Genomic DNA, 15,986 nt, shown 5'->3' on the forward strand with positions numbered 1-15,986 from the left:
AAGTGACTTGCCTACGGTTACACAGCTAGTAAGTGTTAAGTGTCCTAGGTCTGATTTGAACTCAGGTCTTCCTGACTCCAGGGTTGCTACGCCACCTGGCTGCCCATATAAATCTATTTCAAGAGAGCAAAATGTGAGCCACCATTTCTCATAGCTAAATACTCCATTGTTCTTCAATTGCCATGTGTTTGTTTACCATTTTCACTCCAACTGTTCCATAAATCCCTTTAGAATAGGATCTGTTTGTCTCTGTGTCCCCATAGTATTTAGAATATGATGGTTATTCAATATTTAAAGTTGAATAGGCTGAAAAATTTAACTTGTGTATGCTGAGACCCCTTCATGGAGTCTCAATGAAAATAAGTCAAATTCTTCAAAAGTTATTGGGGAACAGGAGAATGAATGACCAAGCAGTTGAGTTGAAAGAAGTAATTTCATTCAGTTACTACTTAATATTTTTGTCAACAATCTGTAAATGCTTCTTTTAAAGATGATTTTTATTGTAAACCCTTTAATGTTTCCTGTTTAAGATACTGGAATGCTATATTCTATACAAGTAATTCTGTGACTATATTTGCCACACAGTGAAAATACATCTTAACAAATTATTCACACATTTTTGTTTCTTTAGAAGGTATACAAAATGCTAGTAGATATGCTCATTTTAAAACTTCCATCTGCCATTTTGGCTTAAGACCAAACCATAGATGAACCTCTAGGTTTTTAGCACACGATCATACATATGATTGATTGCTCAGAATCTTGACCCAGAATTTAGAATTATACTAAAAATGGCAGCATTCTTAGGGGGAGAGTTTAAGACTGAAATCTCATTTGACTTATGCTGAAGAATATAGTGCATCTGTGTATCTTCATAACCTTTAGCATTGTGACAGATTTTGTCAAATTAAGTCAAGTTTCTTTAAAGTGATTCTACAAATTAGAAAACACAACATTTCTAATGATTGTATGGTAATGGAGAGCTCACTTTATTTCAGTTAATTTAAAATAAATAGTATACAGGATTTTACAAAATTTCTCATTCATGATGGTAATCTCATTTTTTTAGTAATTCCAGTTTAATTTTGCACATAAAAGAATATGATCACAAATGATTACTTGAAGCAACTCAAATCAAATTTATCCACTGAGTTTTGGGTTTCTAAATAATAGACCACTTCCAAACTTAATGAAGATTTGTTCCTTTTCTTCTTTTAAGGAGAAATTTTTTTCTTAGAGAGATGTTTTAAGGTGTGTGATGTACTAGGAAGATTTTATGTACCAAATATTTTTAAGTACCAAATATTGGCCACACCATAAAATAATTGGGATTTCTGGAATTAAGCATGTAGTCTTTGGGGCAGTTGATTGATATTTCCAAGTATTCTCAAATACCTATCATTGTTTGATTCATGGAATTCTCTGTTGTTCCATTATATTTTAGATAGGCTAGCTAAAATTGCTGCACAGATGCAGGTGCATGCACATGTCCACAAACACACATTATTGGGATGAAAAATAATTTTGCATAGAAAATGATATATTACCAAAAATAATGGAATTTATTCTGGCGACTTGAAGAACTAAATTATGTTTAATGTCTATTTGATTAATATTTTATTTTAATGTGGTATGGTTTTGGAAAGAGTTCTCTGATTTTTTTTAAAGATATGATATTTGAAAAAGGAAATTTATCCTACATTCTAGTACTTTACTGGAGAGGGTCTCTAAAAACATTTGAAAATGCTTAGTATAGTTACTTTATCGCATAGTGGATAGAAAAACAGACTTGGAGGTAGGAAGATCTGAGTTCAAATTCTACCTCAGATTCTTAACTAGCTGAGCTAGCATGGGTCAGCATTTCATAACTTTGGGCCTTAGTTTCCTCAGCTATAAAATGTGAGGGTTTAACTTGATGCCCTTTCTGGATCCTTACAGCTCTAAATCTATGGTCCTGTGATCAAAATAGATTCTAGATCAGTCAGAGATCATTTAGCATTCTATATCTGGACATTCTGTTATTGGGATTTGACATCTTAAAGAGATCATTAATGGTGATAAGATGCTATCATCAAATACCACATGTGCATCTCAGACTTCACTACTTTGTTTTCTAACAATGAAGAAATAGAAAATTAAGATTATAAAATTGAAAACTGCACAGTTGAGAACAGGGGACCTATAGAATCCCTTAGATATTTGTATACATTTTTTATTTTTATAAAATTATTTTTATACAATTGATAGATCAAATTCAATTCTTAGTCCTCTTCTATTCTGCCAATAGATGCTTTATTAATTCTGAAAATAATTTCAGATAAATCCAAAAGATCAATAAAAATAAACATGTTTTTAGTTGAACATGTTGATCTTCCTATGGCATTGAAACTATCCCCAAATATACATTTAAGTTCAACAAAAGGATACTGAAAGCAAAGAAAAAAGTTCTATCTATATACATGTATAATACTAGTACTTTACTGGAGAGTATATGTGTGCACATATGTGCACATACATGCACATATACACATATATAAAACAATTTTTTTCATTAATGTATATTCTGGCTTTTTATCCACAGTAATTAAAATGTATTTTAATTAGAGTTTATTGATTATAGGAAGCTGTAAAAGTTTGTAGATTTCTTGATAAAACTATGTAATTGGGAAAGTCAGAGCAGTCTGAAAGAAGCAATGAGTAAACATGACCTGTCTTATCTCTTCCCTTCTGAGATAGCTTCTTTTTCTTTCAATATCACAGTTTAGTCCAATAAACCCCTGTTCATTAATCCCTCAAAAGGGAAGAGCTAGAGTAATTGATAGTTAGCCTTTCCTTATCCTCATAGGTGGTAAAAGTTCATTTTGACCAAGGTCTTCAGGAGACATACTTTCCTCCTGTGTTGTCTAGTGTACCTTTGTGAAATTAGTAGTGGGAATTTTATGTAAATGAGGGAGGGAGGAGAATGAAATAGTAACCTAGTGGGAAAGATATTTTGGGAAAGGTGGGGCCTTGTGTTGCCTTTTAAAATATGTCTTGTTAGTGGCCATCAGTAGTGTCATCATGGAGGATTGGCCCTAGTGTAAAATATAACAAATTAGCATTAGAATAAAAACAAATCCACTATGCCATAACTTAAAAATTGCAAGGGGTAAATATTCTTTCAAAGAGAGATCTATAAAAGCAGTAAGTTTTTTAACTTCCTTCTTTTATTCAGAAACAAGTTCTATGGTAATTCAGCCCCTTTTTTAATGAGTAGAATAAGTAGAAGAGCTCACAGTGACAATGGGAACTGCTCATTTGAGTCCTAAATGTTAGAGTAAATACTGTCATTATGATGTTTTTCTAGCTTTTAAATTATGGGACTGTCCTTGGCAGTCCCAATCTGGATGCTTTAATTTTAATGTCTGAAAAGCCTTCTGCAGCACAGATGGAAGGGGGACAATCATTTACCTTTCTGCCTTGACAACAGTTTCACAAGTGATCCTCCACTGTAGGAATCAGGAAACACTCTCAGCAAGACAAGTCCGTGAAAATCAATTAAACTCTTATTTTTTGTATCTGGTAGACAAAACATTTTTCTTTGGATTGAATCCTCATTCTTCAACTCTTTATGTAGATATAGCTACAGTGAGTTCTCTAAGCAATTCCAACAGCTGGGAACAAGGATAAGCAACATTTTACAAATGAAAGACCTGACATGGAAGGTCATTGTGTCTGAGGTTAGAATCTCTGCCCTTGGGCCTTCCTTTTGCAGATAATACTAATTTACCTTTTCAATATCATATTTTATTGAGATCATTATGATTTAGTGACAAGATCTGGATCTTTGTTTTCACTGACAAAGCGAACTCTCTGATAAGGAAATTCCCTTTATCCATTCTGCAGTTTATAGTGTTAGAGAAATAGATAAGACATCAAAATGTTAATTGACTTGCACAGTGTCACACAGTCAAGTATATGTCCAGGGGCAGGCCTTGAGCTCTAATCTTCCTGGCTCCAAGGCCAGTTTTCAATTCACTAGGCCTTGTTGCCTCAAGGCTATCTTAGTTTCTATTAAGAGAAGTTTAGTATCTATTAAGGGAATGATAATCCCAGAACACTTTCCCCTGGTAAAAGCAGAGTATTGTGTTCCATTCTGCATTACACATTCAACTTTGACACACTGGAACGTTTCTAAAGGAGGGTGACCAGGATGATGAGGAAACTATATACCATGCCCTATGAGATTCTGTTGAAGAAGCTGAATTTTCATCATGCAGAAGAATATATTTGAGTTGTGTGCAAGTGGGGAGATATTTTGAGGTAGAAGAGATTAGATTTATCTGGTTTATCCCTGACAGGCAGAACTAGGAACAAGGAGTGAAATGTGCAAAGAGGAAGGTTTTTGATCTCATGGAAGGAGGTCAGATTGCTAAGAGTTAGACCTATCCAAAGAACGGAATGAGGTCCCTTTGGGGCCAATGGGTTCTCCGTTGCTATAGACCCTCAGGTGCTTGTTGCTTATCCTTCACTCTCAAAGAAGACCAATAACATCAGGAAGATGATGTCTTGACTTGTTAGTGAATTGGATTTAAGGGAGGCAGAGCTGCACCAAGTTGTCAGCCTCACTCTCTCCTCCAGAGTCACCAGAGTCCAGTGGCAAGACAAAAGTCAAGCTGGCCCGGCGATGGGCCAGGATGCAGTGGGTGACCTTGTCCTTTCTAAACTAATGTCTTTCACAGGCCTCAGTTTATCTTAAGGTAGATGCTGTGGGATTACTTGTTTGAGAGGATAGAAAAGAGATTCTTATTCATTTATGGGTTGAACTAGATGCCTTCTGAGGTTCCTTGCAATTCTAATGGTTCTGCAAAATGGGTTTGTTTCTTTGAGATATGCACCTATCAAATTTGTCTTCCTCTTCCCTTCAGTCCCTTCTCTCTTCTCCTGCTCTGAAGGCTACATTCTTCCATCACACCTCCCACTTACAATTTTTTACCTATAAAGGAACTTTCCCTTTCCCAGGACTCAGTTTTTCACAGGATCCCCTTTTTACCTGGAATACCCTCATCCTCTGAAAACACAAGCCAAAATCAACAAACTGTGACTTCTCTAAGTTTGGCATATTTATTTGTAATACAACTCCTCAATCCCATATAATTAATGTTTATATTATCACCAGGTGAAAGACATGGTGAATAGAGGAGGGAATGTTATTTTTAGTCCTGCTATCAAATGTTTTATTTTCATCATTATTTATTGTCTGGATTTCCCCCCCCCCCCCCAATGGTCTGTTTCTTTTTTGTGACCTTTAGCTCAAATTGCAGCATTTCCCCTTGCATACAATGATTTTTATCAATCAACCAAAATTTAGTTGACCTATGTATTTTATCAATAGGGTATTAGTACTAGTGAAGAAAAATTCCTAATTGTAATTGAGAATTTGTATTAATACCTTTATTTACACATGTGATATACTTATTCTGCAATCCTTATTATGGATTTAAAATGATTGTTTAGTGAACACATTTCTTATGGAGAAAGTCTATTGTGAATCAATAATTTAGCATTATTTTAAAAAATCATGTTCCATTGCTACATGTAAGATCTGAGGTCTAGGGCTTATATTATGAACTATGGAAAAAAATTAAGTTATCTGAATCCTGACAACATTATCATTCACTTTCTGTGACTTTTAGTAGATTTCCTCGGTTTGTGTTTTCATAGTGTGTAAGAAGTTTGAGTGCACATTGCCCAGGCAATTTGAATTAGTGCCACCCATCTCAAGCACTTTTAATATCCTTCAAATTAACTTTCAGGCAAGGTAGGTGCTCAGATCTTTTAAAATCAATTCTATCTTCATCCCTTTCAATCATTCCCTGCTGTTTGCCTTTTTAGCTTTATCTTCCCACTCACCCTCGTTCTACCATTTGCTCTTCCATTTTTGTTTCATTGGGCAAGTTAAAAGTGTAGACTAAATGGCTAAATACACATACACATATATGGAAAAGGGTCAAGTAATTTATTTTTCACATATATATGCATATATATGTGTATATATATATATATGTATATACACATTTTATATATAATCCTGTTATAGGCAGCTAAGTGGTATAGTTGATAAAGTTCTGCTGGAGTTAAATATGTCTGAATTCAAAGTTGACCTCAGACACCTAACAGTTGTGTGACCCTGGGCAAGTCACTTAGCCCTCTCTCTGGTTCAGGTCCCTCAACTGTGAAATGAGAATAATAATAGCACCTACCTTGCATGGTTGTTGTGAGGATCAGATGAAACAATAATTATGAAGCACTTAACACAGTGTGTAGCATGTAGTATTGTCATATAAATGCTATTTTCCTTCACCCTTCTTGTATATGTGTATGTGTCTATATTTGTGTATATATACACACACATGCATACACACACATATGTACAAAACACATATAAAGATGTGAAACTATGTGGTACTTTGCATTTGTTAACACCTTTGTAAGCATATAGGCCTAAGAAAATAATTAATTCCACATTTTGAAAGATGCCAATGTTTATTATTCTGAGATTTCAGGGTGAATATATATATATATATATATATATATATATATAATATACCAATCATCACTGTTGCCTACTTTAATATCTTTTTTTTAACTTACATTACTCTATGTATCCCCATTTTCATGCTCTACAAAATATTGGAGAATAAAGACAATTCAAAAACTTCCAATTAAATTTGCAACCATTTACTTCTTATTAATAATTAGTTATAAAATTGCTGCTCCTAGGTCTGCCCAGACTTTCTTTGGGGTAGAGGGACACAGATGATCATTAAGAACTGAATTACAACTCTATTCTAAAGTCTAAAACTCCTATTATTGTTTGAATTAACTTTCAGACTGTCTCAACTATCAAGTTTAATATTTTTTAACAGTCTGGCCCATAAATGCCATATCTATTACCTATCATCTATCTGTCTTCTATATGTCTGTCTATCTAGTCTCAATCACAACTTTCTATTTTTCCTATTGCATTTTATTTTTATTTTGTACCTTTTTAAAAAATCTGTCAAAATCTTTTTGATTTTGATTCAGAAAGGCCAGGTAACTGTCCATTGCATTGTGGTACCATCTACAAGTTTTATGAGTTTTCCTTTTACATCTTCCTTCAGTTGATAAAAATATTGAGTAGGCCTGTTACAAAATACAAGCTTCAATTCTGTAGACCACTAGAAACTTCTTTCCAAGTTAGCACTGATGATTAATCATCACACACTAGCCATAGTTATTAGGCTTAAGAATAGGTATGGGTCTGTGATTTCATTGATTTTAGGGATTCCCTGGGAAGAAAACTCCCTCTGCAAATGGTGGTCTTAACTTTTTCTTTAACTTATACTTTCAGAATTGTCTAAGTTGTCAAACACATGGCCTGGAATACTCCTGAATGTAGTCCAAACCAGATTAAAATTTAATTGAGAAATATTTAACAAAATAAATAAAATACAACAGGACATTGACAGTGTTCATATGTGATTTTCTCAGTCAATATATGGCCCCCATCCTTATATATGGTTTAATGGCCCCTAGGTTTGATGTTGTTTTGACATCACTGGCCTAGAGAACTGAGGGGTTAAGTGAGTTGCCTAGGACCGTAGCCAATATCTGTCAGAAATAGGTCTTGAAGCCAGTTTTTTCCTGTTCCAAGGTTAGCTGTCTAGCCATTGTATCACACTGACTCTCAAGGTTGTTTAACCAGAAGCAATTCCACATCCAATCACTGATCCTAATCTTTTCCCCCATTTCATCAGCAAATATTCAATAATTCTGTTTGTCAAATCCCTTTTCTAAATCAGTCCTCTATATAAATGATTTCCCCTTGCTCTGCAAGTATAATAACATAATCAAAAAAGGAAATGAAATTATGTTTTCAAGGTTTAGTTTTTAGTCATATTATTCTTTACTAGTAATCATGGTTCATTATAACTCCAAGAACTTACATTTCCTTTTATAGCTGAGAGAATATTTATTTTTATCTGAGCTTCTGGTATCTCATTTTTTAAAGAGATTTAAAAGTTTAGTTCTAGTAATTTCAGTATTGTATCTGTAAACATTTTAAACATGAAATTAATCTGAACCTAGCAACTTGACCTCATTTAAAATAGTCTGTCAGCCAGTGAATCTTTTTCTTTTACCAAATTTGTTTAATTCCTCTCTTAATCATTAGTCCATCAAGAAGCTCAGAGCTGAAATCAATTGCAGAAGATGATGACATCCTCCAAATAGTCAACATTAGAGAATTATAGTCTCACAACTGAAAGTGGTCTTTGGGGCTATCAAATCTAATCAAATACATTCTTTTTTTATTTTTTTGGAGGGGGGAAGGCAGGGCAGTTGGGGTTAAGTGACTTGTCCAAGGTTACAAAACTAGTAAATGTTAAGTGCCTGAGGTCAAATTTGAACTCAGGTCCTCCTGACTTCATGGCTGGTGCTCTATTCACTGCACCGCCTAGCTGCCCCCTAATCAAATACATTCTTACTTAGGGATTAAATCTATAACATAACTGAGAAGTGGCATTCACTGTTTTTTCATGATGACCATTAGTGATGAGGAGCTAACTGGCCTCCTCAGGTAGTCCATCCAACTTTTTAATAGCTCTAAGTTAGAAAGTTTTTCTTTACATCAAATTGATATCTTTTTCTTAGTGTCGGCTCCTACTACCCTTAGTTCTACCCTCTGGAATTCGGGAAGAACATATTTAATTTCTTTTGCATTTGACAGACCTTCTAGAATTTGAAAACAGCTATCATTGTTTCTTTAAGCTTTAGGTCCTCTAGGCTAAATATTCTTAATTCCTTTAATTGATGCCTAAATAGCACAACATTGAGGAATAACCTTCAACATTACCTTGTCCTCCTCTTGACCCACTTTAGCTTATCAATATTTTTTCTAAAATGTGGTACACTCATTGAACATAATATTTGAAATATGATCCATTATGGAAGAGAACAATGAGAGTATCACCTCCTTAATTCTGGAAAATTTGCTGTTTCATGTTACCAAAGATTTTCTATATCATCAATTGTTAATTATTCTTAAGCTTGCCGTCCAGTAAATCCCTCAGATATTTTCCAGAAAAAAAAAACTAATCATATCAATCTCAGTTTTCAACCATTTTATATTCTTGAAGTTGGTTTTTAAACTTATATCTCACTTCAGATTTATCTGCTAGAATTAATCATATGTTCTGCCCAACACCATGATGTATCAATATATTTTTTGTCATCAGATATGTTAACCCTGTTTCCTTCATTTATTCCCTTCAGATTTGACAAACATAAAATCTATTCCTTTATCAAAGTGCAAAACCTCCTTTAGGGTTATGTTTTCAGTTCCCGCTAGCATTGACATGCCAAGTCCAAAAGGGTTACTAATGACGCTACTACCCTCCAAGTTCGAGAAGTAACCCTTAAAGATTTGGTTTCCTTTTCCTGTTGCTTATGAGTTCCCTCCAGTTTTCTTTTCGTTGCTTATAAGTCAGAAGACTCAATTAGGTTTTAGAATGGTATAGAGAAGCTATAGTAAGAATAATTACAAAAAAAAATCCCTCCTAACCCCAACAGGGGGCACAATCTCTCCTTGCTCACAAAAGATTGCTCCAACTCAAAGTATAATCGTAGTGAGGAAATATGTAGAGGCCAAAAAGTAAACTCATAGCTCCTGATTATTGAAAGTTCTTTCTTGAGTTCACGGCCATGATTTCTCATTTGTGTAAGAAGTTATTCTCCTTGAGGCTGCCTGTTACTTCTGATAGCTATCTTTCTGTTTACATGGCTATCTTAAGTGTGTCCATGTTGAATGAGTTGTCCTCTACTGGGCTAATCTCTCTGACAATAAAGTCAATGGGAGGGGGTGATATAACACTACCTTTGTGCTTACTCCCCTCAATTACATTGCATTCTATTACAGGTACAAGTCTGTGTTTCCATCACTCAGTTCCTGAACTTTCAGTGCTCCAGGTTCCATTTAATATCCTTAGGGTTAACTTTTTTTTTTAAGAACAAGTTGTCAGTCATTTTTCATTCCAGTCCAACTCTTCATGACCCTATTAGAGGTTTTCTTGGCAAAGGTACTGGAGTGGTTTTCCATTTCCTTCTGCAGCTTATTTTACAAATGAGGTCCTGAGGCAGAGAGGGTCAAGTGACTTATTTGGGGTCACAGAGCTAGTAAATGCCTGAGGTCAGATTTGAAATTGGGAAGATGAGTCTTTCTAACTGTAGGGATGGCACTCTAGTTACTGTGCTCCTAACTGCGCCTTAGAAAAAGTTATTGTGATATTTTTGACCCAGTTAAAGAGTCTATATCTCACAAAGAGATTGCAAAGTGTAAATCATCTTGTTCAGATATTTAAAATTTAATTCTTTATAACCATTTTTTAAACTTAATACATTGGAATTAAGTTAATCAGGGTGGGGACAAATATTACCCTTAGGAAAACATGGCCAAAATATTTGAAAATACAGACAGATTCCTAGGGGACTCAAGATCTTTGGTCATGTTGACATCAAGTAATTCATAACTAAATTTTGGATCTGGATTTTCGATCAGTTCATCCAACTCTACCAACATCAAGCAACATCTGTCCATCTTGTCCATGAGTATAGTTGGATATATTTTTTTCATTCTAAAATAAGTTATACTATATTTATACCAATCCTTGGTAGGAAGCAGGACACCTGGCTCCTGGAAAGGTCAGGGGTTGAAGCAGGAGACCTACGTACTAAAAAAGGAACTGTGTTCTTGTGAGAAAGATGTGGGAATGTTCCTTGCAGAGGCATCACAGACTAGGATGGAACTCTGGAGTCCCCTGAGGAACACTGGGGACAAGAAATCAGAAGTCTAATTTTATCACTTTCCATACCTACCATTCCAGACATTTCTGGGCTAACTCCATAAGAGAATATCACAATTTTGGTGGCATCTTCATTGGATCACCACCTCAAGATCTTAAATAAAATTGCTAACTTGGTCAAGGCCTCTGGGAAATACTATTGAAATGTTGGGAGGTTTCTGTACCTCTTAAGAAAGGGGCAGAGGCGGCTAGGTGGCGCAGTGAATACAACACCAGCCCTGGAGACAGGATGACCTGAGTTCAAATCTGGCCTCAGACACTTGACACACTTACTAGCTATGTGACTTTGGGCAAGCCACTTAATCCCAATTGCCCTCCAAAGAGCAAAAAAAAAGGGGGAGGGCAAAGAGGTCATTGAAATCTGTAAACATGTTTGGGGAAACAAAGGCTAAAACTTGAAATGTGGGGAAATAGGTCAGAGAGATAAATATGGGGTACCTGGAATGTTTTTTTTTCTATTGAGTCATGACTTTTAGGTGTAAGAACTGCATTGCTATTATGTTTTCCTTCAGGTCCATAGGAAATAGGGGTGGAGAGGGCTCTCTGGAGGAAAGGATTAGGGTGACAGGGTGGCAAGAGAAGAAATCCCAAGTGGGTTGAAAATTGCAGGTAGAATAGCATCCTTGGCAAGCACTGAAGCACCTCAGCGATGGCCCTTGAGGGTGGGAAGAGTTGAATCAAGGTGGGATAGCAAAGTGGGCCCCCTTATCCCAGCAATATCCTCGAAACCATATCCTTTCCTGTCCCAACAATGCCCTGAGAGCCGGTATCTTTCATTTACCAGAAACTTCAACAATGTTTCTTCACCAAGATACCTAATCCAATCTCTCTGACTTTATACAGGCTGTATCTCAATTTTTGTAGGAGCCATCATTTGAGAAAGCCATTCCTAATTCTGTTACTATGAGATCCTTCTTCCCTCTCCAAATTATGGCATAGTTAAATATCTGTGTACATATTGCCCCAAATGCCTTCAGTTTTTACCTTGTATCCCCAGTGCCTAGCTCCATGCCTAGTACATAGGAAGAGTTTAAGAAATGCTTGTTGCATGGAATGGGTGCAGCCAAATTGGTTCATTTGTGGTTTCTCACATGCAACATTACACCTCCTGCCTATTCTGCAGCCTTATATTTTATTTTAAAGTCCCCCACCCCTTTTAATCCTTAAAAGAATTAATTGTCAGAATCCCTGGAGTCAGGAGGACCTGAGTTCAAATGTGGCCTCAGACACTTAACACTTACTAGCCGAGTAAGCTTGGGCAAGTCACTTAACCCCAGTTGCCCTGCATTCCCCCCCCCTCCAAAAAGCAAACAAAACAGAAAACCAAAGAGAATAAAAAAAGAATTTGTTTTTTTGAGATTGTTATTCCTCTTAAATATCTTGCTTTTTAAAATTTCCTGACTGTGAGACCATTTCTATAATTTTTGAAACATTTTATTCTTCAATTGGCTTAAAATATTGATCAATTGATTGGTTAATTGAGTATGACTCTAATGAGGCGATGATCATGGATTTGGGCATGTTACTAGCTAGTTAGCTTAATTGTACTTAAAAACACTAGCCAAATAGCTCCCAAATACAAGTTGTTAGTCACAAGAGAGTTGAATAACAACATATGTAGTTATGATACAATTAATTAATCAACCAGCCAGCTAATGAGTATTTGTTGCCCATGATCACAGTGACAACAGGTGATCCTGAGATCCTGAATGCGATGCAAACTGTGGTAGTTCCTACCAAGCTAGAAAAGTTTCAACAATGGTCCTTTGACAGATGCATGTTCACCCCAGATGTCTGTCAATATTGTGTAAATTTAGCCGTCATATAAGTTAGCTTCAGGACTTTTCAGTCACAGACCTTCCTGTCCTTCAAGATCCTCTTTGAGTCTTACCTAAGAGCTTGTCAGTGACAGACACTCTCAAAGATCATCTCTTAAGGAACAGAGGTATCATGATTTTCACTGATGGAAGAAGTACCCATGCCAGTATAAGGGTGAATATTTGGTAAAAATGGTATGCTAAAGGAGTTGAGAGGAGAGAAATATCAATAAGGACTGGAATGTTTATGGTAGACTTCGGCAATGTTGTAATGTTAATGGTATCTGAAGATCTCCCATGCCCCTTTGTATTGGCAAGTAAGCAGGTGCTTGGCACCTTGTTTCAAGTTAATGCCTTGTTTAAGCTATGTAATTAGCACAGAAGTAGTTACCAAGGGAGGAAGTTGCTGATGTAGTAGGAGGGGGCAGAACAGGGAGGAGACATAATGTATAGAGGAAAGAGCACCAGCAGGACAGTCAGAATTTCCTCTCAGTGAGCATCTGGAGGCTGCAACTTCTGCTGAGACCTTTCCTTTGGCAATTTCTGTTAAGAACTTCCAAGAACCAGGCTGAGGAGCTACCGTGAGTGAGAAAGGAGGATCCCTGCTTGAGAGAGCCTGTTCTGTTGTGAAAGCTTGGGAATTGTTCACTGCATTAATCATGTGTACCAACTTCATGGTTACTGCAATGACTTTGGCTTTCTGATTCTGGGACTCGGTTTTCTGGTATTTGAATAAAGCCTTTGGTTCCACCCTCTATGTGGAGAATCTGCCACATTTTGTGATTTACAACCATACCAGCATATTCATAACCACCACAGGTATTATGGTATTATGAATAATGCATTGTTGTTACAAATGTAGCGAAGTTGAGAGATTGTTGATACAGAGGAGGGAGTACAAGTACCACAGACTCAGAAGTGAGTCCTGTCTGTTCTGGGTATCAGTTACTTTACCTCTCAAAGATTCAATTTCTCAATCCATGATAATTGCAGTACTTGTAGCTAGGTAGTACTGGAGAGAGTGCTTGAAACTGGAGTCAGGAAGTCCTAAGTTCAAATCTGGTGTCAGACGCTTAATAACTGTATGTCTCTGGGCAAGCCACTTAACCTCTGCCTGCCTCAGTTTCCTCATTTGCAAAATGGGGGTCATAACAATACCTGCCTCCCAGGGTTTTTCTGAGGAACAAGCAAGAGGATATTTGTAAACAGCACTCAGCATGGTGCCCACCACTTAGTAGGTACTATATAAATGCTTGTTCTTACAGATTTGTTGGGAAGGAAGGAAGTAAAGAAAGAAAGAAGAAATGAAGGAAGGGAGAACAGACAGAAAAAAATTATTATATTCTAAGCTTTGTATTAGCTTCTATGGTTACAAGCAGAAAGCAAGCCAGTCCTCTTTCTCTTAGGACTTACATCCTAACAGGGGCATATAGACAAATTCAACTTTAGGATGGATAGAAAGGCTCACCTAGGGGCAGCCAGGTAGCACAGCGAGTAAGAGCACTGCCCCAGAGTCAGGATGACTTGGGATTGAATCCAGGCTCAGACACTTAGCACCCACCCAGAAACACCTGGCTGTGTAACCTTGAGCAAGTAACTTAACCCTAATTGCTTAGGGGCGGCTAGCTGGCTCAGCGAGTAAGAACACTGGCTCCAGAGTCGGGATGACCTGGGATCAAATCCGGGCTCTGATACTTAGCACCAAACCCAGAAATGACTGGCCGTGTAACTTTGAGCAAGTTACTTAACCCCAATTGCTTTAAAAAAAAAAAGAAAGAAAGAAAGTCTCACCTTAGAAAGCAATGTTACAGAAGATGTCAAGTCTCAGTAGTCTGGAGAATATGGCGGTATATTAGATAGTATCTGGTGGTCCTTAGGATGCAGTCAAGGCCAATGGTAATTAAGCCTCATGTTCCAGGTGCCTAAGAGATAGGGCAAAGGTTTAGGCATGGTGATTTAGATGTCAGGTAATTCAGTTTGGCTAGAGTGTCAAGCGGAGACAAAGTCAATGTACAAACAAATCTTTCGTGTCATTTCAATTAGAAAAAAATCAGTTTCTGATAAAAAAACAGTTGACAGTGACAAGGACCTTGGTTTCAAGAACCTTCTTTTGTCAGACATTAATAGCTCTAGTTTCTGAGAAGTTACAGGTTGTAGCTCTGGTAGCAGCAACTACAGGGGCCTGTGTCTCCACTGGGATCGTTCCCTAGGATTATGAAGGCAGGTCATGGCTATTGGCTGCAACTCACATGGCTCTTGGGGACAAATAAATCCAAAAATCAAATTCCTTCAGTATTTTGTGCTACATACAGACTTTCTTAGCCATACAATTAGGTCTAATTGTAGGGAAGTTTTTCCTTGTAAGCAGCTAAAATCTATTTCTTTACCACTTATCTCTAATGAAACAAAGTATTCTGTAAGCATCTTTTACTCTTCTCAGGGAAGGCTCAAATTGGGTCGTGAAGGATAGGAAGAATTTGTATAGCTAGACGGGAAATTGAAGCATCCAGAGAAAGGGAAGTAATCTAAGTGAAAGAATGCAGTTATTAATGAATTTGAGTGTTCATGGGACAGCAAGGAGATTGACCTCACAATAGCCATAAAGGTGTGCTGCTGAATAGTAGCTCAAAATAAAGTTGGATAAGCAAAATTACAGAACACCTTGAAAGTCAGGTAAAGGTACTTAGGTGAGGTGAGATGAAGGATTTTAAGTAGGAGAATAACCTAGGTGTGAAATAAAGGGAAGTCTAGGGATTATGGGTAGTTTTTCCATCAACATCCTTGGAAGCATAACCCCAAATATGTTCTTTATTGAACAGTGGGTTCATACTACATTATACAATGAATCAAATAATGATAATCGATTTACAGATTTGGACATGGAAGGGACATTCAAGGTCATTTTATCCAGTCCCTCAAAACTGAGATCCAGAGATATGAAATGATTTGATCTCATTCTTAGAGGTAGTAAATGACATAGCCAGGATTTGAACCTATTTCCTTTGCCTCTGATTTCTTTCCATCATACCACATTACCTTCCATGTTCTAGTATTCATTGGCAAGATAGAAACACGTCAATTATTGCACAGTAGCTTCTACCCTGGAATTTTAAAGGCATTCCACTGTGAAATTTTTGAATATTGGCCCAAATGTGTGCTATAATTGCAAACAGCTATTTTGCCAAAGGACTGGGGGATTACCAATGTGGCATTCATTCAGAAAGAGAGTTCCAAAGGAGATCCTTGGGATAGTAAGGTAGTGAGTATCACCTCTAAACATTGTAAG

General features: G+C 36.6%; 1 protein-coding gene across 1 annotated transcript in view; it reads left to right on the plus strand.

Moving 5' to 3' along the window:
- COL11A1 (collagen type XI alpha 1 chain) overlaps positions 1 to 15,986 on the plus strand; it is a 301,954-nt gene that overhangs the window by 32,495 nt on the left and 253,473 nt on the right. The window lies entirely within an intron of this gene.

Source organism: Petaurus breviceps, unplaced genomic scaffold, assembly GCF_028583685.1.
Source record: "Petaurus breviceps papuanus isolate PSGF00001 unplaced genomic scaffold, PetGlider_PUasm1.0 186, whole genome shotgun sequence".
NCBI classification, from domain to species: Eukaryota; Metazoa; Chordata; class Mammalia; order Diprotodontia; family Petauridae; genus Petaurus; species Petaurus breviceps.